Source organism: Megascapheus bottae, chromosome 11 (genome assembly GCF_031878675.1).
Source record: "Megascapheus bottae isolate mThoBot1 chromosome 11, mThoBot2.hap1, whole genome shotgun sequence".
In the NCBI taxonomy this organism is placed as follows: Eukaryota; Metazoa; Chordata; class Mammalia; order Rodentia; family Geomyidae; genus Megascapheus; species Megascapheus bottae.
Window position 1 is genome coordinate 16,835,972 of NC_143519.1, and position 21,021 is coordinate 16,856,992.

The following is a 21,021-nucleotide window of genomic DNA, read 5'->3' on the forward strand; positions in this document are numbered from 1 at the left end:
CTGATATATTGGATATATTTGTATTTGGTTATTTGGAACTGGATAGGGAAGGGGGGAAAACAAGATGAGGGGTGGGGGTCAGGGGGAGGGAAATGGGGACCAAGACATGAGAAAGGGTATCAATGTATGTGAATTAATGCACCTTCTATCCAAATATAATGTAACCCTTCTATTAATTACAATAAAAATATATGAAAAAAAAGAGTCTCATGTTCTTTAGTGCCCGGTCTGGCTTTGAACCATGATCCTGAATAGCTAGGATTACAGGCATGAGCCACTATGTCCAGCTTTGAGGGATTTTTTGTTAACATATTTGAAAATTAAATATTTCTGAGAAAACATTGACATTTCACATGACAGTAAAATTAGGACCCTGTACCAAGAGTTAGTAGGTAGATTTCCTGGAGTGAATCTATTTAACAGTTAATAAGAAATAGCCTAAGAAATTCAGATTGAGTCCTTAATTTGAGTGCAATTAATGTTCAAACCCACATTCTGTCCAATTTCAGCATGGCCGAGAATGCCCAATGGAGTGTAGTGCAGAGACCATTTGAATATCAACCTTGAGATGATTCTCTCAATAGGACACTTCACAGGAGTTTATCAAGGCACTATTTTTTTTTTTTCACAAATAGGCCTTTTATATGTCATCATTTAAACTCTGAATTTTAAACAGATTCTTGGACTGGTGGTTCATATCCATTAGGTCGCTCGACTTTAGCACTGGTCTCATCTCCTGTAGCTTTTTCAGAACTACCACTTTCACCATGAAGCTCCATGAGTTTTCCCAATTCAAACTAGGGCTTCTTCAGCATTTTTACTTTTCTACCGAAGTGGATAAATAGACTGGCAAGCCTTTTCTATGTCTTTCCCGATGCTGTCTGGAATCAATTTATTAACTACTTCTTTCAAGTCATTTGTCTATACTTCTTGGATTATGATTTCCATGATCTTTTTCCGGATCTGGCGGACCTGCTGATGCTGAGCATAAGAGGTCTTGTGGATCTGATTGTTGCGTTTTTTAATAAAGCCAACACGGAACAGCAGAAGCAAATAACCCTTTGTAGTCTTGACATCAATGTGAGCGTCACTCATGGTCTGCCATTTTTGACCATGGACACATTTTGTCTCGGGTAAGATCTATGTCATGGAAGTTGGTCAGGCAGTTCTTGCCCTGAACATCCTCAGTAATTTTCTAAGTGCAGCTTCATAATTCTGCACATCAGCAAGGCAGCCTTCAAACACCCGACCCTTCTGATGGCCAGATAAGATTTTGGTTCCTGGAGTCCTTGTGACTGGTGTTTTCCCAATATTTCTTATACTGAACATGCCAAGGCTTTCACATCATACCGATCTTTCTTAGAAAGTGGGTCAACCACTTTCTTCTTAGCTCCTTTTTTACCGCCTTTTGTAAGTCGCTTGTTCTTTCCCACAGCCATGGTGCTGGTCAGAGAGCCAAAAGGCTCAAGGCACTATTAAGAAACACTTTATTAGTAATGTTAAAACAGTGCAGAAGAAATCCACAGTTAGCATTTCCAATGAGTAAAGAAAATGAGAAAAGAGAATTTCAAAAATCACTTATTTATTAAAGAGAGGACAAAATGACTAATACAATATATTGAGAGTTCAAGGTATAAATAAATAGAAATTCAAAAAATTAAGCAAGTTATTTGGTCATAATTTCTAAAAACTTTATTTGGAAATTTCTGGTGGGAGAGGAAGGTCAAGTGAAATTTCTAGATCTTCAAGAGTTAATTTTGGCAAAGGAAATTCTATACAAAATGTTCAATTATGTATGAAGTGGGTAGTTGAGGGCAGTAGGGGATAAGGGAGATGTAACAGATGATTTTTTTATTGTCAGGATAATGTATAGATATGTTACATTTACATTTGATAAGCGGTAGTTGCATTATTTCTCACACATTGATACCCCTTCTCATGTTTTTGAAAATTTTGATTATAACTATGTACATGTAGGAAAAAGGTTGAAATTCACATTGTTTTATAAGACTAATGAAATTTAGTTTTCAGCAATAATCAAGAATATAGTGAATGGTACATGAGCTGTGATATGCTAATGACTATTTATATTCATATGTATGTAGATATAGTTATGTCTACATGTTTCATAATTTTCTTCCACAATGTAAACATAAATTAACTTAGAAACTATTGAAATATTTACTTCACAAATTATTTCTAAATATGTGATTATATTATTTATAAATAATATAATCACACAAATACTACACTTTGGGGATGAAACATTACACTTCTCCAGGTAATAACAAAATTATCAATGTACTAACACCTTGCAACTACTATTTTATATTATTTTAAATTAGGGCTATTTTTTAGAAAATACTTCTGTAACTAGGTGGATATCTAGATATATTTGTATTTTTCATTTATGTAGAAATAGGTTAATTTATTTGCTGAGGTTAATTCAAAAGCTCACAATTTTTTATGTTTGTGTTTATCTACTCATTTTTATAGTATATTATCTGTGTTCTATTTGCCCTCCACAAATGTTCCTGAGCTGTGAGGCAAGCTAAATAATGATAATGCTCCTCCAATATATTTATACACTAATCTCTAGAACAGATAAGTATAATGATATACATGTAAAATGAGATTTTACAAATGAATTATTAAGTAGCTTGATACGGGCAGTTTTTTTCTGCATTTTCAAGCTGGTGATGTCTAAGCACATGAATCTTTAAAATATTAAGAGCTCAGTTTGCCTTCTGAGTTCAGTTTGAGAGAGCTGGGACTTTGGAAGACTCTTCAGAGAGAGAAGTTTGCTGACTCTGAAGTGGAAAGAAGATGCCATTAACAAAGAAGTTATGTGTCCTAAACTATGAGGGGAAAATACACCAAAAATAAAAATAAAACTCCCAAACAAGAAGGCACAATTTCCTTAGAACTCTTGAGTACAATAAAGGCAATCTAATACCTTGATTAAAGTTCAATCACACTTCTTCTTTCCTTTTCTTCTCATTTACAGAACAATATGTTAATATAATACATTTTCTTATTCAAAACCAGTACTCTTGTAATAAGGCTTGATCTAAATCACAGTAATTAAAATAAATCACGAAGAAAGAAAAACAATGAAGAAAAGCACAAATCAATTCCAATTCACCATGGGGAAACAGTTTCTTTCATCTTAAATTTAAGGTAATTTCCTTCTAATGTTTTCATGATTCTTAAAAAAAAAGTAAAATAAAAGGTTAGCTACTTCTCTAAAGCAGATGTATTTAAGGTAAAGAACATCAGCTTTTCTAAAAAAATAGAAATTATTATGAAATTTGGCTGGGATGTAGCCTAGTGGCAAATGCTTGCTTAATAAGTGCAGCATTCTGGGATTGATCCTCAGGACCAAAAATAAAAAGACAAAAAAAATATTATGAAACAACAAGTAGATTAATTTTTCAGTGTATTCCAATTTTGTAAGAGCATTGTTTTCTAGGTAAGAATTATTGTGGAAAATAGCATATAAATAAAGATATAGGGAAATATAATTCATGTAATACATAATATATAAAAATAATTATTGGCTACTGTCAATATGTCAGTATGTGATTTGTCTGGAAAGCCTTTGGCATTGCATGTTTAGTTCTATGCTGCTAATCAAAATACATATTTGGGAATTTTCTAATCTAGACCAAAGGATTTGGCTTAATAAAAAGTGTATATAGGAGTTGGAGATTTCAAATCTGTGAGTTCAAAGAAGAAGAAGAAGGAGGAGGAGGAGGAGGAGGAGGAGGAGGAGGAGGAGGAGGGGGTGAAGAAGTTACATATATTCTTTTGCATTCTTTAGGGAGCATTTTCACTGTATAACCTTTCCTAGTGTAATTGATCTCCATGCCTCCAGAGGCCACTTTGGTAAATGCCAGAACCCTCCTCTGCATTCTGCATACTGAAAATTAAGTACATATAAATTTCCTGCTTAAAGTTGCCTTTTTCACAATGCCAACATGTATACCTTCTTCAGATTTGGCTTACCTTTTTTGCTTTTAGCTCCAAAGGTGGGGGATTCTTAATTTTCCCTCTAATGTTGCTTGTTAGTATACATTAGAGTCTATTGTTTCTTCCATAAATCTCAAATTTAGTATTTCTGGATTTAACTTTGTTTCTTTTGTCTGCTAAATGCTGTCATCTTTTTTTTTTCTATACCCCTTACTTTTTTCTGCAACAGTACACATGATGTTTTGTTTAAAATTCATTCACAATCAGAAAAGTGTTTCTTATCTTCCATCATCTTGAAATTAAATTAGTTATCTGAAGGAAAGGCAAGCATATTATAATGTTTACAGTTTGACAAATATTCTATCTTTGCAATTCTGCTATTATTGCTCATTTTGATCTGTAAAGTTTGTTGACATTTATTTATTTGCAGACATTCGTTCAATACAATTATCAACATTTTTTCCAAAGAAGAATGAAACAAATCAGTACAAATTCCCCAAGAAGTTACTCTTTTCTTTTCTTCTATATTTCCAGGTGAATTCTATTTCCAATCTGATAAAAAACTGAATAAATTTCACAGATACTGACCAACTCAGAACACATACACACACACACACACACACACACACACACACACACACACCATCTATACACAGAGGTAGATAGGTAGATAGATAGATATATACATACATATATAGATTTTAAAAATCAATAGGGAACTTGCATTAAAATGAGAATTCCTTAATATGATTTTTTCTAAGTCTTTCCATTTCCGAGTTTAAATTTGTGGAATTCTTGGATAATATTTCTTGGAATAGCATTAAGTTTATCTGAATTTCAGTTTTTAAGAAAATGGTAGATAGGAGGCAGATATTAGGACACTGGCCATTTTTTTTATTCTTGTCAGAAGAGTAGGATCATCTGTAGTCCCTACACAACTGTGAAACTGATGCTACATTAATCCTCTGCTATCACTGTCTTTAATGTACATTTTTATCCCTCTACAATTGAGTTAATTCTGTGCATTATTCCTGTGCCTTCCAAGCTTTCACTCCTAAATCAGTATAACCTCTTAATGAAATTAACTTTCATTTTCTTTCCTGATGCCAGAAAATATTTCATCTGCTATGATATAATTGGCTAAATGCTTCACATTCTCTCTCTTATAAATCTTTTGACAGATCAAGAGATTCTTAACATTTCACAGAATGTATCTTACTTGAATACATTTATAGAAGCAAAGATAAGATAATCAATCTTTAGATTTTTTGTATTTAGAAGTCCTAAAAGAGAGAGTTGCAAAAATAAAATAAAATAGGTACTTAAGTCTGCTTTATAAACTGATCACATGGAATTACTTTCAATGACTTCTTGTGACATGGATGTATTTGATTAAACTTAATTCAGCATTATGTTTCATGCAATACTTCCCGTACTCCTGTAAATCTAAAGCAAATATACCACACTTAAGAATGCTCTTATAAAAAGGAACATTCAAATGGATTCATAGGGTGATTGTTTATTGCCTTTCTTGCATCATTTAATATTAATATGTTTCTTATCCTTGGGCTTTAACTTGCAGCTTGAGCAAATCCCATTTTATGTGGCTGTAAAAGATGATTGCACTCACAAGACCTCAGTAGGTTTAAAATCTCAGCTTCTTACTTTTCTTCCATAGGTATGGAGTTATAGAGCATATTAAAAACTTCAAAAATAATCAGAATTAAGGTGCAAGCAAAGACTGAAAATTAATATTTGCCAATTTCATTTACAAAATACGTAGATTTAAAATGTACTCCGGACATGTACCTTTTTGTCACAAAAGTTGACCATCCATTATCTTGAAGAAAATCATATATTTGTTTGATTATAAAATGTATTACTTACATTGCATTAAATTAAAAGATTATATTATAACATAGATAAAAGGCTTTACAGTGAGTTCTACTTCTTTTGAAACCAGGATAAAAATTGTAGTGGACATGAGAGCTGTTTGTTTCAGTGATTCTTATTCTACTCACCTTCAGCAGAAAATTGTGACTTGTTTGTTTAAGCTGAGAACATTTAGGAGATAGTAATAGTCAGAGATATCTCTACCTGATCTCAAAAGTAATTGTGACTATGCTATGGGATATAAAGTTTAATATCTAAATACAAGTACTTAGGTAACAAAAATAATATGGTAATGTTTTCTTCAGTAACTTTTTTCCTTTACATTTCCATGCATTTCTTTAATTCAATGTATTAGTGTGTTTTAGTTAGTTGGACAAAGATTTTCAGCTCCACATGTTCGTTGATGACTGCAGTGCATCTCAATCATTACCATTTGCCTTTATCTTTCCTAACCACATTCACCCCTTTAATTTACCTAGTTTTTCTTTGCCAAGCATACCTTGAATGTTATGTCTGTATCCTTCCTCATTCCATTCTTTCCCTCCTCTTCTTTTGACCTCTTCTACTCATGGTCGAGCTTTCTGGTATTCATTTGTTAAATTGTAAGTTAGTTTTTCAAAACAGTTATATCACTGTAATCCTTCCCTGAGTATGTAATTTGTTAAGTGATATGTTTGCATATTCATGTCTATGTATGTATTTACACATATTTGTATGAGTGAATGTATGTATGAATGCATTTGTCTGTCTCTCTGTCCATCTGTCTGTCTGTCTGTCTATTTATGGACACACACATATAGAAAGGGTGATCTTTTACTCTTTTACTTTTACTCTTAAACCACTGAGCCACAGGCCAGTAGCATTTCCACCAAAAATGTGTGGTTTACTAATTCCAAGTTGATATCTGAAATTTACCATCACAAGATGTAAAAGTCCATATGAAGCTTTCCTCCCTATTATTATTTCCAGATATTTTTATTGTAATTAATAGAAGGGTTACATTATATTCACCAGATAGAAGGTGCATTACTTCGCATACGTTGATAACCCTTTCTCATGTCATGGTCCCCATTCCCCCCCGACAACTCATCTTGATTTCCCCCCTTCCCTATCCAATTTCAAATAACCAATTAAGCATATATGAAATATATCAGATAACAAGGTGAAATATTATTTAGAATATTAGAAGTAAAAATCTATTTTCTTTTAAAAAAATATATTATGAATGTATTTTAAGATTAAATACCCTAAATTTGTTTTCAACCTATTTTTTTTTGCCAGTCCTGGCTTGAACTCAGAGCCTGAGCACCGTCATTATGTTTTCTCTAAGCTAGAGCTCTACCATTTGAGCCAAAGCACCACTTCCAGCTTTTTCCATGTGGTACCAAGGAAACAAACCCTGGTCTTTGTGTATGCTAGGCAAACACTCTACCACTAGGCCAAACTTCTGGCCCCTCAACCTATTTTTTGAGTCACATTTTATTATATTCCCAACTTTTATCTATAAAAGTAGTGTTATGTTTGCAATTCTGGATATTTTATATTAATAAACAACTCTTGCAAGCAGACAAATGGGCAGAATAATTGAATGGTCTTGAGCATGGCCTTAAGATAATAGCAATGATAAAATATATAACATTCCTCATTTTATTTGTACTATGCATTGATTCTAGACTTCTATTATTGCAGATATTCTGCATAATTCCCTGTCAGATATTCACATAGAGATACATTTTCAAGCAAGGAGAACAAGTCATATATTTTTGCTTATGTCTTAAACGTTAATATACTATCAGACAGAGTTCACTGCATCTGTGATCACTGAAGACTATATTTGCTGTCAGCAGGCACAATGCCTGACACTAAGTAGATAAATCAGAGAATTGCCTGACTTATCAATGCCCAAGTATGAATTTCTACTAAGTTTGACATACAAGCTGAATAATGAGCTGCCAAGAAAAAAAAAGCAAATTAAAAGGTAAGTAGCAGGGATGGCTTGTTCAGTCAAGGATGAGTTGAGGGAAATTTCTTGAGTAGATGAAGTTTTATAAAAGATTTTGATGTAAGATATGAATTTGGATGGCATAAACTTCATTTGTATTCCCATTTTCTTATTATGTCTTTTTGTAAAACTTTGACTATTTTCTACTTGGCTCAGAGTTATCCCTGTCAAGTGAGATTTTTTAAATGGATGTAATGATATTGTGAAACAAAGCAATCTGCCTCTAGCTTTCTTTGAATAGAACAAAAGTATTCCTGTTACCACTGCTGCTACCACTGTCATTACATTATTGTTATTACTTTATGTACAATTGTTACTTTTACTCTACCATTATAGTAATTGAAAAACTTCAGTGAATCAAGGAGTGTAGAATGAGATTAAATAATTAAGTTGAATTGTGTAGCATTCAGTTAATTCTAAATATGCAACATAGTAATGTTCTAGCTTTCCTTTTTTAATTTTTATTTTATTTATTATAACTTAGATAGATTAAGTGAACTGGACAGAATCACATAGTTAATAAATGAAGTGAATAATGGAGAATTTAAATCCTTGACTATTTGCTTCTAAATGTCATTATATTTATGAATTATAATCTGAATATTTTCAATAGTATAAAGTCTTGTGCATGCAAATACTGTAGTACTAAAATGTACTGTTAAGTGCTAACTATCAGATGTATGTATATATTTACAGCAAAAACTTTAAAGTTTATTTGGAAACACATAAGATTCTCCCCCCAAATATGAAATACATAATAGTAAAAGAACAATCCAGCAGACTTGATAATATCTAACTTCAAAATTTACTCTTTAACTTAGGGTTCGTTGATAATGCAGAGTATATATCAAGGATAAAAATGGAGAACGTGCTGGAAACCAGGGACTCTTTCCTGTAACCCTAGCTACAGGAAGCTCAGATCTGTGGATCACATTTGGATGGCAGCTGGGCCTGACAAGTCCCCATGAAATTCTCATCTCCGATTAACCACCAGAAAACCAGAAATGACAATGCTATGGTAGAACACTAGAGCTGAGCAAAAAAGCTCAGAGACAATGCCAAGGCCCTGAGTTCAAGCCCTGTGATGTACCAAAAATAAAGAATGAAGAATCCAAGACTGATATATTTTGCTAGGCTTCTGAGAATTCTAATCCAGCCAAATAGTGTCATTAATCTTAAGCTTAGTTAAATAGGGAAACCTTTGTTACTTTTACAAATGTAAGTATCTTTGCAACTTAACTTTTATTTTCATACATATAAGAACTATTCCATATGAAATAAAATAATTTAGTACCATACTCATGTTTTATGAATTGATGATGTAAGTAGAATATTTCTTGATTATAGACCACCGCGTTTTTTATTTTAAGATATTCATGTGTTTTTTGTTTGTTTGATGTTTGTTTGTTTTGCCAGTCCTGGGCTTGAGCTCAGACTGCATCTGAATGCATGCTAGGCAAGCACTCAACCACTAGGCCAAACTCCTAGCCACATGTATTTTGTTGTTGTTGTTGTTGTTGCTTTTTTTTTTGTAGCATGTCATGTTACTTCTTTGGTTGCAAACTTTTCATTCCCCACAATGGGCAGATGACACATGTTATAAAATAGTTAAGTTTCCTAAATTCAAGTTGAACACGCAATCTCATATTTTTATGACTGCACTTTAAGACTTATTGCAATGTGAGAAATGCTATGATTTCAGGAAATGAGAGAATAGTGACTGGAAAATAATGTGTCTTTGAATGTTCTATAATAACATAATTTCCAGAGTTATGTGTTCACTTTGAATAATAACTCATGTTTTGAATTTGAAATATCACCTCAAATGCTCATGTATTGATGTTGTAGCCTTCCATGTAAACAAGGTCACTTCTTCATAGGCAGTGCTAAGGAAATATATTTGGACTAGGAAGTGGCTACATCAATGGAATAATCCATTAAGAATTTCTGTGTTCAAAGGCAATTAGAGTCACAGATGAGTTAGAAAAGCAGGTAATAGGAAGCAAGGTTCTGAGGGTATCATTTTTCTCTGGACTTCTATGCTGCCTTAACCAGACAGTGATGAGGTGATGTGCTCTGCTTTACTGTGATGGTTTCCACTTCACTCTGGATGTAAGCAATAGAGCCAACTAACAATGGAAAGACTTCTTTGAAGCCATAAATCAGGAATACCCTTTCCATTTTCAAGTTATTTTTCTCCCCTCCCTGAGGCATTTCATCACAACTATAGAAAGCTGACTATATTACATTGTGGTTGTGTAATTTTCTCATGTGTTTTAAATTTCTTTTTTAATATATTTTATTGTAATTAATAAAAGGGCTACAGTATATTTGTCAGATAGAAGGTGCATCGCGTAACAATCATGTTTTTGTCCCCACACCCTCCCTTCATCTTGCTTTCCCTCTTTCTTATACTATTTCAAATAAACAAATAAACATAAATACAATATATCAGATAACAAGTTAAGATACCGTAACAATATGAGATAACCAAGGGACAGCAAAAGACATGAGAAATAACATAGAACATTAATAACAATAAGCTCCAATATTTTAAAAGGTCATTGACATCTATGAAGATATTTCTAAGATTTAGGGATCTCATTGTCATACTCTGCTATCTTAGCAAAATTTTAAGTGTTTTTCATTATATCCAATTTTAAAAAATATTTTTGCGTGTTTATATATTAACTTGCTTATTTTTAAATTATTTTCACTATCCTATTCACTTGTTTGGTAGTGGTTAGATATTGCACTCAGATGCTCATATTTACTAGGCACTCATTATACTTAATGGGTCTCACCTACAGCCCTTACTTTCCTTTTTTTTCAGATAAGGTCATTTTTTTGTTCAGTGCAACCTCAGATCACAGTCTTCCTGTTTATTCCATGTAACTGGTGTCATGAAACACAATAGTTAGATACAATACTGCTATATTATTTTCTAGTAGTCCTATATCTATAATTCTTCCACTCTCCATTTCTCAAGTAGTTGGGATGAACCTCTACAACCAGCTTCTGTTTAATTTATATCTGTAAAGTTTATAGACTTCTTCTCTATATGTCAAATTATATACATAAGATTGCAACTTGCCTTATTACACTGGCTAGATATTCTAATACTGTTAAAGAGGAGTGGAAAGAGTGGGCATCCTTGTCTCGTTCCTGATTTTAGAGGGAATGGCTTTAGCTTTTCACCATTAAATACAATACTAGCTGTGGGATTGTCATACACAACCTTTATTATATTGAGGAATGTTCCATGGATTCCTAGTTTCTCCAGAGCTTTTAACATAAAGGAGTGCTGGATACTGTCAAATGCCTTTTCTGCAACTATTGAGACAATCATGTGATTTTTATCCCTGATCCTGTTGATGTGTTGAATTATATTAATTGATTTGCGTATGTTGAACCAACTTTGCCCCCCTGTGATGAAACCTGTTTGATCATAGTGTATAATTTTTTTGATGAGTTGTTGTAGACAGTTGGCCAGTATTTTGTTGAGAAGTTTTGCATCGATGTTCATCAAAGAAATAGGTCTATAGTTTTCTTTCTTTGATGAATCTCTGTCTGGTTTGGGGATCAGGGTTATACTGTCTTCATAGAATGAGTTTGGTAAAGAACCTTCATTTTCATTTTCATTGAAGAGTTTGAGGGGTATTGATGTGAGCTCTGCTTTGAAGACCTTATAGAATTCAGCTATGAATCCATCTGGCCCTGGGCTTTTCTTAGGTGGAAGTTCTCTTATTGCCATTTCTATTTCAGTGCTTGAAATAGGCCTGTTTAGTTGGGTTAGTTCTTCTTAGTTCAGTGTGTGTATGTTAATACTGGCTGGGAATTCGTCCATTTCTTCTAGATTCTCAAATTTGTGGGCACAAAGGCTTGGGAAGTATTCCCTCATGATACTCTGGGATCTTGGTAATTTCTGTTGTGATATTACCATTTTCGTCTGTGATTTTGTTTCTTTCGGTATGCTCCCATCTTTTTTGGCCAGTGCAATAAGGCAAGAAGAAGCATAAAGGGGATCCAAATAAGGAAAGAGGAAGTAAAACTTTCCCTCTTTGCAGATGACATGATCCTGTATTTAAAGAATCCTATAGACTCCACTCCCAAGCTCCTTGAGCTGATTCAAGACTTTGGAAGGGTAGCAGTGTATAAAATTAACCCTCAAACATCAACTGCCTTCCTCTAAGCCAACAGTGAGAGAACAAGGCAACAATCAGGAAAGCAACTCCTTTTGCAATAGCTTCAAAGAAAATAAAGTACCTAGGAATTAGCTTAACTAAGAATGTAAAGGACCTTTTTGATGAAAACTTTAAAACCCTGAAAAAGGAAATTAAAGCAGAATTGAGGAAATGGAAAAACCTGCCATGCTCCTGGATTGGAAAAATCAACATCGTGAAAATGGCAGTCTTGCCAAGGGATATCTACAAATTCAACTCAATACCCATCAATTCCCCAATGTCATTCTTTAAAGAAATAGAACAGGCAATCCAAAATTTCATATGGAATAATAAAAGACCCTGTATAGCAAAAACACTTCGTAGCAGAAAGAACACTGCAGGAGGAATTTCAATTCCAACTTTAGATTCTATTACAGAGCTATAATTATCAAAACAGATTGGTACTGGCACAAGAACAGGCCTGAAGACTAATGGAATAAAAGTGAAGACCCACATATTAAACCACAGACCTATGGCCACCTAATCTTTGACAAGGGGGTTAAAAAAATAGAATGGAAGAAAGATAGCCTCTTCAACAAGTGGTGCTGGCAGAACTGCTTAAGCACCTACAGAAAACTAAAGTTGGATCCTTCTATGTCACCCTGTATTAGAATTAACTCCAAATGGATCAAAGACCTGGAGGTAAAACCGACACTCTGAAAACTTTACAAGAAGGAATAGGAGATACACTAGACCTCCTTGGCACAAGTCAAAACTTTCTTAATAAGGACCAAGAATCACAACAAATCAGAGAAAGGCCGATAAGTGGGACTGCATTAAACTGCAGAGCTTTTGTATGGCAAAGGATATAACTAGTAAATTAATTAGGAAGCCTACAGAGCGGGAGAAGATCTTCACCAACCATAAAACAAACAAAGGCCTCATATCTAAAATATATCACCAGCTCAAAGATTGAATCACCCCAAAACTAATCTCCAAAGAAATAACCATCCCATTAAATAATGGGCTAAAGACTTAAAGAGAGTCTTCTCTGAAGAAGAAACAAAAATGGCCTGTAGACACATGAAGAAATGCTCAATATCTCTGGTCATAAAAGAAATGCAAATCAAAACAACTCTAAGATTCCACCTCACTCCAGTTAGAATGGCCAGGATCAAGAAAACTAATAACAATAGATGCTGGAGGGATGTGGCCAAGAGGGATCACTACTACACTGTTGGTAGGAGTTCAAACTCGTGCAACCACTATGGAAAGCAGTGTGGCAGTTCCTCAAAAGACTAAACATAGAGCTCCCCTATGACCCAGCAACTCCACTACTAGGCATTTACCCAACAATCCAGAAACAAAGACATACTAAATCCACCAGCACAACAATGTTCATTGCAGCACTATTTACCATAGCAAAGATATGGAACCAACTGAGATGTCCCTCAGTTGATGAGTGGATCAACAAGATGTGGTATTTGTACACAATGGAATTCTATGCTGCTGTCAGGAAGAATGACATTGCCCCATTTTTTAGGAAATGGAAAGACTTAGAAAAGATCCTATTAAGTGAAGTAAGCCAGACTCAAAGGAACTTAGGTTCAATGGTTTCCCTCATTTGTCATAATCAGTAGAAACCTTGGTCTCTCCTAGCAGAGATTTGCAATAGAGCAAAACCTTGACACAAAAGGCCATATAGCAGGACGCTAAATGAAAGGATCTCTAGGCTATAGAAATATAAGCCATATAATGAATGATTGTTGTTCTTAAGGTACTATTTTATCTCTCATCTCTTTTGCTGTCCTTTGGTTATCTCATATTGTTACAGTATCTCACTTTGTTACCTGATATATTGGATATATTTGTATTTGGTTATTTGAAATTGGGTATGGAAGGGGGGAAAACAAGATGAGGGGCGGTGGGGGGGAGGGAAATGGGGACCAAGACATGTGAAAGGGTATAAATGTATTGTCCCGTCCGGCGGGACGTCAACTAGGGCCAAGAACCTAGAGGGAGGAATGAAAGGGACAGGAGACACGAAGAAGGCAGCAAGACAAGCGTTCTGATCAAGCTGCAAATTTTATTTTTCACACAGGGGTTTATATGCCTCTTCAGGAGAGGCAGGAGGGGGTTGGGGTGTGGGAACCGCTTGGGGCAGGGGGTGTGGTAATGGGATGTTTGCTTCTGCTCCGGGTAGAGGCCAGGTGGTAGGATGTTTGCATATCAATGCAAGCAGACATGCAGGCACCAAGAATTCAGGGAAGGGGAGAATGTCTCCGACATATCCTCCCTAAACCTTAAAACAAGTGAGGGCGAGGATTTAATCTGAGTGGGGGAACAGAGGCCCTAATAGAAAGGAGATCATGTTGAGCAAGAAGCAAGACACACTAGCTGATGTGTCTGTCTTTTTGGTGAGGATGCCAACTTATCGGGCGCGTCCCGCCCCGCAGGAGCTCAGGAAACAGCTGTGCGATGGTGGTGGAATCAGGCAGGGCAGAATACGTGGCAGCAGCTTCATCTCTCAGGAACTCCAATGGAATGTCACAGCTCCTGCTGGATTGCCTGCAAATTTCTGCGCAAACTGGTTAAAGCAGCTTAACCTAAGCCCTGACTTCGGTGAATTCTCCCAATGATTCCCTGGTCCCTTTATCTAAAGGAGATTGATGGGCGGAGATTCATCTTCTATAACTTCTTCAAGCTGACTCAGGAGCGTTGTCTCTGTACTTGACCAGGAACCTTAAAAAGCTTAGCCTATTTTACCAAGGGGTTGCCAGGATTAGCTATCAGGAACAATAATTTGCTCCAAACTAGATCATATTCAACATTTAACAACTGCACAACCTTCTTTAGCTACAATAGTTTAGCTTACTTAGCACCCATTTGCAAAGGCAATTTCCTGATTGTCTGGGGAACTAAATCTCTGCAACCTTAAACAATGCTTTAGTTGTCAGATCTAAACAGATTAATAGAGACACAAGTCTCAGATCCACAAACTTTCCTGAATTTGTGGCTGGAGTCAAATCAAACTTTACTCAGTTAGGACTTTAAACTACCCAGTATCACAGATGATTGACAAGTTCCTGCCCAGTTATGAAAGGCATGGGCATTAGTAAGGCATGCTTATTAACTATTCTATGACCTCCCGGCTCTGATTAATATTGAATGGCCAAGCACGAGTGACTCTAGGATCTGACACCATCTCTGCCATCCACACAGAGGCTTTCTGTATCTGGATGCTTCGTTGTCCCAGTAGTGTCTCTCCACACAGGGATAAACATCCCATTGGCATTTCACTTGCTTGGTTGCTGGACTTGAACTCGGGGCCTGGGCACTGTCCCTCAACTCTCCAGCTCAAGGCTAGCACTCTACCACTTTGAGCTCCAAAGCAACTCTGCCTCAATTAGCACTCTGCTGCCAGATTAGACACCACAGTCTCACAGGGACCTTACTTTGCCCGGGCTGGCTGGAAACTACAGTTTTCAGATCAGTGAGTCCTACAAAAGGCCAAGTTACTCCAATTAGAAGCAACAAGGTGGTCGACACAGAAATAGTCTCTAAGCATGAGCTTACCTAGAACCTGGTAAAAGCCAAAGTTACATCTGAATAAGGATTGCTGTTCTTCTCCATGGGCTAGCTGGAAGTTACAAGAGCAAGCTGAAATAGCAATTAAGCAATTACTTTGGTAGTCCTGATTTTCCTTTTTTCTCTTTCTTTAAACATTTAAGACAACTTCACTTTCAAATATTGTTTAGAAACCCATTTCCAATGTTCTTAAAAACTTTTGCTGATACTGGCTTAAACAATCAACACCTTAGCCTTTCTTTGCAATTGAAAAACCTTTAAGGGCACAAAGAACTCCTTCTGCCTTCAGGCCCCCTAGGGCTCAAGTCACTCCTCTTGCCTTTTAGAAAAGGGCTTTTTTTTTTTTTTTTTTTAATACACCCAATAGCATGGAGATAAACCTTTAAACATTCCTTTAAAATACTAATCACATTATCCACATTTTACCATCAGATTTGCAAGAAAAGACAGACAGGCAAAATTTCTGACGTTAATGAACAATTTTACATTTAAATCTCTAATACATGTTTCCAAACTTTAACTTAAAGTAATAAATTCCAAATTCCCTAACACCTCTGTGCTAAACAGGATACAATGTTTACAATGTAAAGAGCTGTATGCCTTGCAATAAAATGCAGATTTCAGGATCTAGAAAAATATTTACCAGTTTTTCTTTAAGACAATGCAATAACCCTTTGAGACATAGGAAACATTCAAACCTACTAATTTTCTTGAAGTTTAGACTTAGATTTACCCAATTGCTTTTGTGTTTCAAATGAGCTCAACCATTGTTTTATACAGCATGCTGACAATTTAACCTTGAACATGTTCACTCACACCCATTCGTACACACATTCATACTCAAAGATCTTAAAGCGCGCAAAATTAATATCGGCCGTTCATTTTCCAGAAATTTTAGTATCATGAGGGTTTTTTGCTAATCTTATTCTTGTGGGTGACAACCAAGTTTTAAAACAAAGCTTTTTAACAAAGCGACTAGCTAAAATTTAAGACTGAAGTTTGTGTCCTGCCACCAACTGTCTCCAGACTGTCACTTCGGCAGGTTGTAGGAAAAAGGAAACTAGAAGGAAGACTGCAGCTGCTTTGTCTGGCCTCTGCTCACCTCAGCTGCAGCCGATTGGGAGGGGCCATACTAGGCCGCAGTGGAGTCAAAACCTTTTACTTCCCAGAAATATTCAAATAGATAACAAGGATGTGCTTGAGTACGCACAGAAAAACCATAAGGATCCATATTTAGAACTGGTACCAATTTTAAAGACAAAACTGGACAAAACAACAACAACAGAAAATACCCAAGGAAAACTATAACACGAACAAGACAGAGAAGTGGAGACTTTTAAACAGAATCAGACATCGACATATAACAAGAAAATTGAACTCAATCAGATACACTTAACACAAAAACATGAGCTCAGATGAATGTACTCTCAGGTATGCCCTGTTATGGACAAGAAACTCAGAAAGGGGGGTGGGTGGGTCAAGGCGTCCCTTGACCACCCAGGCCTCTGTATTATAAAAATAAAACAAAACAGAACAAAACAAAACAAAACACATACAGGGGGTCGGCCGATACTTACCTCTGGAGGCCTTTGCTTTTCACCTGGGCATCTTTTAAACGTTAATGTCCTTAGGGGCTGATGAGTTGACTTGCTTAATCAATCTCTCGGGCAGCCATCTCGGTGCCGATTGTTTTTGATCCAGGACACAGGCTGAACCGCGTCCCCAAATGAGTACTGGATCTGGACCATTCCAGTTATTAGTGAGGGGGTCTCGCCACATCACCATAGGCGGAGACGTATCTAGAGAAGGGTGCCAGTGGCGGTCTGCAGCCAAATGATCGTTATTATCCAAAGTCAGAAAATTTAACACAAAGAGTGCATGACTTAATCGATCGCGGGGGGGAAGCAAAGGATAAAGAAGTGGGTTTAAGCCGCGTAAGCCAAGTTTTTAGCGTTTGATGGGCTCTCTCAACAATTCCTTGACCTGGTGGGTTATAGGGGATTCCTGTAATGTGATTAATGTGAAGCACTTCACAAAACTGTCTAAATTTTGCACTAACATAAGCAGGACCATTATCTGTTTTAATTTTAACAGGTTTTCCCAGAACAGAAAAGGCTGTGACAAGATGTGAAATAACATCCTTTGTGGCTTCTCCCGAATGAGGGGGGGCAAAAATGAAACCACTATACCTGGGCATCTTTTACAAAAAAGGTTGTTAAAGGAAAACCACTGTTTCTAGAAAAAGCAATCTTATCTCAATAGCATAAATATACAAATTATTAGGAATTGATAAAAGACTTGGGAACCCTGGTTGGGTCATTCCCATGGGCATACTGCAGGGAGATCATGAAGAAACCTGTATTTGAAACTTGTATTTGCCTGACCTTATTAATTTTAGTAGCTCCAATTGTTTTCCCGGCCAATAGGTCATTGCTCCACCCACAGGGCGGGGGACATGCAATTAGACTGTGGCCCCTAGAATTGGGGGAGCAGTTCTATGCTAATTTTTTCATAACTAATGCAGTCATCATAGAATGCCACAACATCCGTATCTTGTCTCTCCATAACAGCGGCTGAATGGCTCTAGTCAGGACAGGGGGCGTGCCAATTACTAAGATGCTACTAGGCCAGCTACACCCAAGAGCTGGGGCCTGTGGCAGTTTCTAGTTGCTGGGAGCTTAAGGCCTGAGAGGATTGCTGATGAACCAGGCTTTGGAGGATGGTTTTGGCCCAGGGCGAATTAGGCCCGTTTTTGGAGACTGCTTTCTTAAGGTCTTTTAGGGCAGGTCTATTGCCCCCAGGGTTAGCATTTATCAAGCATGGTGGGGAGGAGTAAAATGGTGCTTAACCTGCCCTTTCCTTTCAGGGGAGGAGCTGCCTCGATATGGCGGGTTAACCTCCTCTTCCGGTTTAACACGAGGTGAAGCGTGGGAGTAAAATGGCGGAGGCTGCTCTGCCCTCCAATTGTCTGCCGCAAATTTTGGGGCAGGAGCACTTGGTGTAGGGCTCTGGGGCCCAATCCCAGGATCAAAGGGGCCCAAAAATCTCTCCTCAGGGCAAGGCTCTAAAACCTGAGCAGTGGAAGGGCCAACTTTCCACAACTCTGAGCACTCCTTATTTAAAGTTTCCTTGGCCCTAGATGCCTTAAGGGCAGATAAAGTCTGATAGACCCCAAGGGGAGGATCCTCTCCCAAGTTAATCTTCCTCCCTCTCACCAGGAGACATATGCAGTCCCATGTGGCCCAATTGAAAAGAATGGCTACCATTAACACGGCACACGTTAAGGCCTCCCAGAGATCTGAAATCTCCATACCTCTGCTTTTAAATCTGGACGCTATGAGCACTGGTTAATTTTGTAGATCTGACCTGTCCTGAGCCACCAACAAAATATTATCTGAGTGTAGGGAAATTGTAAAAAAGCAATCTTTAAGATCAATGATCATTTTATCTACATAAAAACAATTCCTTGTCAAACACATTTGGTAAAGGCTATTTACAGCATACATGGTCAAGCATGCACTATTTACAGTTTCAAGCAGAAAATCTTCCTTATTTGACCACAATTGCAATAACTACATGAATCTGATCTCCAGCTTGGCTCTGGGTTACCGGGAAAGCTAAGAAGGTTTGGTTTTTCAAAAGCAAGGTGGCAGAGTTCTAAATCGAGGGAGGGAACGCAACTCTTAAGGAGTTGAATATGTTCCCGTCTATGTTGGAGTGATCGCCGCAAGGCTGATAAATCAGGCATAGGGCGATCGGGCTCGTGGAGAGCCGGGGCATGAGAGAAGGGGGTCGGGAGGCCTGTCGCAGTACCTCCTCGCCATACTTACTTAGAAGGGGGTCGGGAGGCCTGTCGCAGTACCTCCTCGCCGTACTTACTTAGAAGGGGGGTCGGGAGGCCTGTCGCAGTACCTCCTCGCCGTACTTAATTCTTTTTAACCCAAATTCTTCGTGTCTTGAGAGCCTATGAACAATTCCTGTGACGATGATGCCTGTCCCATGGTCAGTCACTTACCTTTCGCCGTCTCCACTCAGCGTTGACCGAGATGTCTCGGGCGGGCTACTCCGAGCTGGTCACACAATCACTTGGATCCAAGGTTTCCTGGAAGACAGCGTTCCTCAGCCTCGCGGGCACTCGAGCCGCACATTGGGCGCCATTTGTCCCGTCCGGCGGGACGTCAACTAGGGCCAAGAACCTAGAGGGAGGAATGAAAGGGACAGGAGACACGAAGAAGGCAGCAAGACAAGCGTTCTGATCAAGCTGCAAATTTTATTTTTCACACAGGGGTTTATATGCCTCTTCAGGAGAGGCAGGAGGGGGTTGGGGTGTGGGAACCGCTTGGGGCAGGGGGTGTGGTAATGGGATGTTTGCTTCTGCTCCGGGTAGAGGCCAGGTGGTAGGATGTTTGCATATCAATGCAAGCAGACATGCAGGCACCAAGAATTCAGGGAAGGGGAGAATGTCTCTGACAATGTATGGGAATTAATGCGCCATCTATCTAGCAAATATCATGTAACCCTTCTATTAATTATAATTAAAAATATATGAAAAAAGGATTTCAACCTGCTACCAATAGCTTGCATTCATCAAATGTGCATGTCTTAAATTCCTCTAACTTGTCACCGTTTTTCAACTCTACGTATTTGTTTTATCTTTTATTGATTTTATATACCATTCAATATATTTGTCATAAAAAATATAGGGTCTTGGGGCTGGGAGTTTGGCCTAGTGGTTAAAGTGCTTGCCTAGCATGCATGAAGACACGGGTTCAATTCCTCAGTACCACATACATAGAAAAAAGCCAGAAGTGGTGCTGAGGCTCAAGTGGTAGAGCTCTAGCCTTGAGAAAGTCCAAGGACAGTGCTCAGGCCCTGAGCTCAAACCCAGGACTGGCAAAAAAAAAAAAAAAAATATATATATATATATAGGGTCTTTGTTTGCCACATGGTCCACAATCCCCAGGTTTCTGTTTCAATTTTTTTCTGGTAAAATAGCAAAATAACTTTGCCTTTAATGTCTTTGAATTTTTACCTGTTTAAAAATATTTTATTATACTCTTAAGGTAATTTTACAAAAGAGATGCCATTTCACAAAAGAGTTTATGAATACACCCTCTCATTGGTGTTTTAGATGTAAGTCACCGTGCTTGACAGTGACTGTTTATTGTTAAATTCGGTAATTGTACTAGAGGACTATAGATATTACACTGTCTGTGTTTTCACTACACAGTGATATATTTAAAACATGCATACAAAACATGTTTTTAAATGATTTCAAAAGAATGTTTTAATATACATTATTTCAATTCCTATGTGTGTTTTGCATTTTATATCATAAAAATGGTCATAGTGCATATCGAGTATTAAAACTGAAGACTGGAGAATCTAGAATTTCAGATACAA

The 21,021-nt window shown here is 37.0% G+C and overlaps 1 pseudogene; it reads right to left on the reverse strand.

Annotated features, from left to right (window-relative positions):
• Window positions 1-668: 668 nt before the first annotated feature.
• Window positions 669-1,439, reverse strand: LOC150056782 (small ribosomal subunit protein eS1 pseudogene; annotated as a pseudogene).
• Between the last annotated feature and the right edge of the window lie 19,582 nt (window positions 1,440-21,021).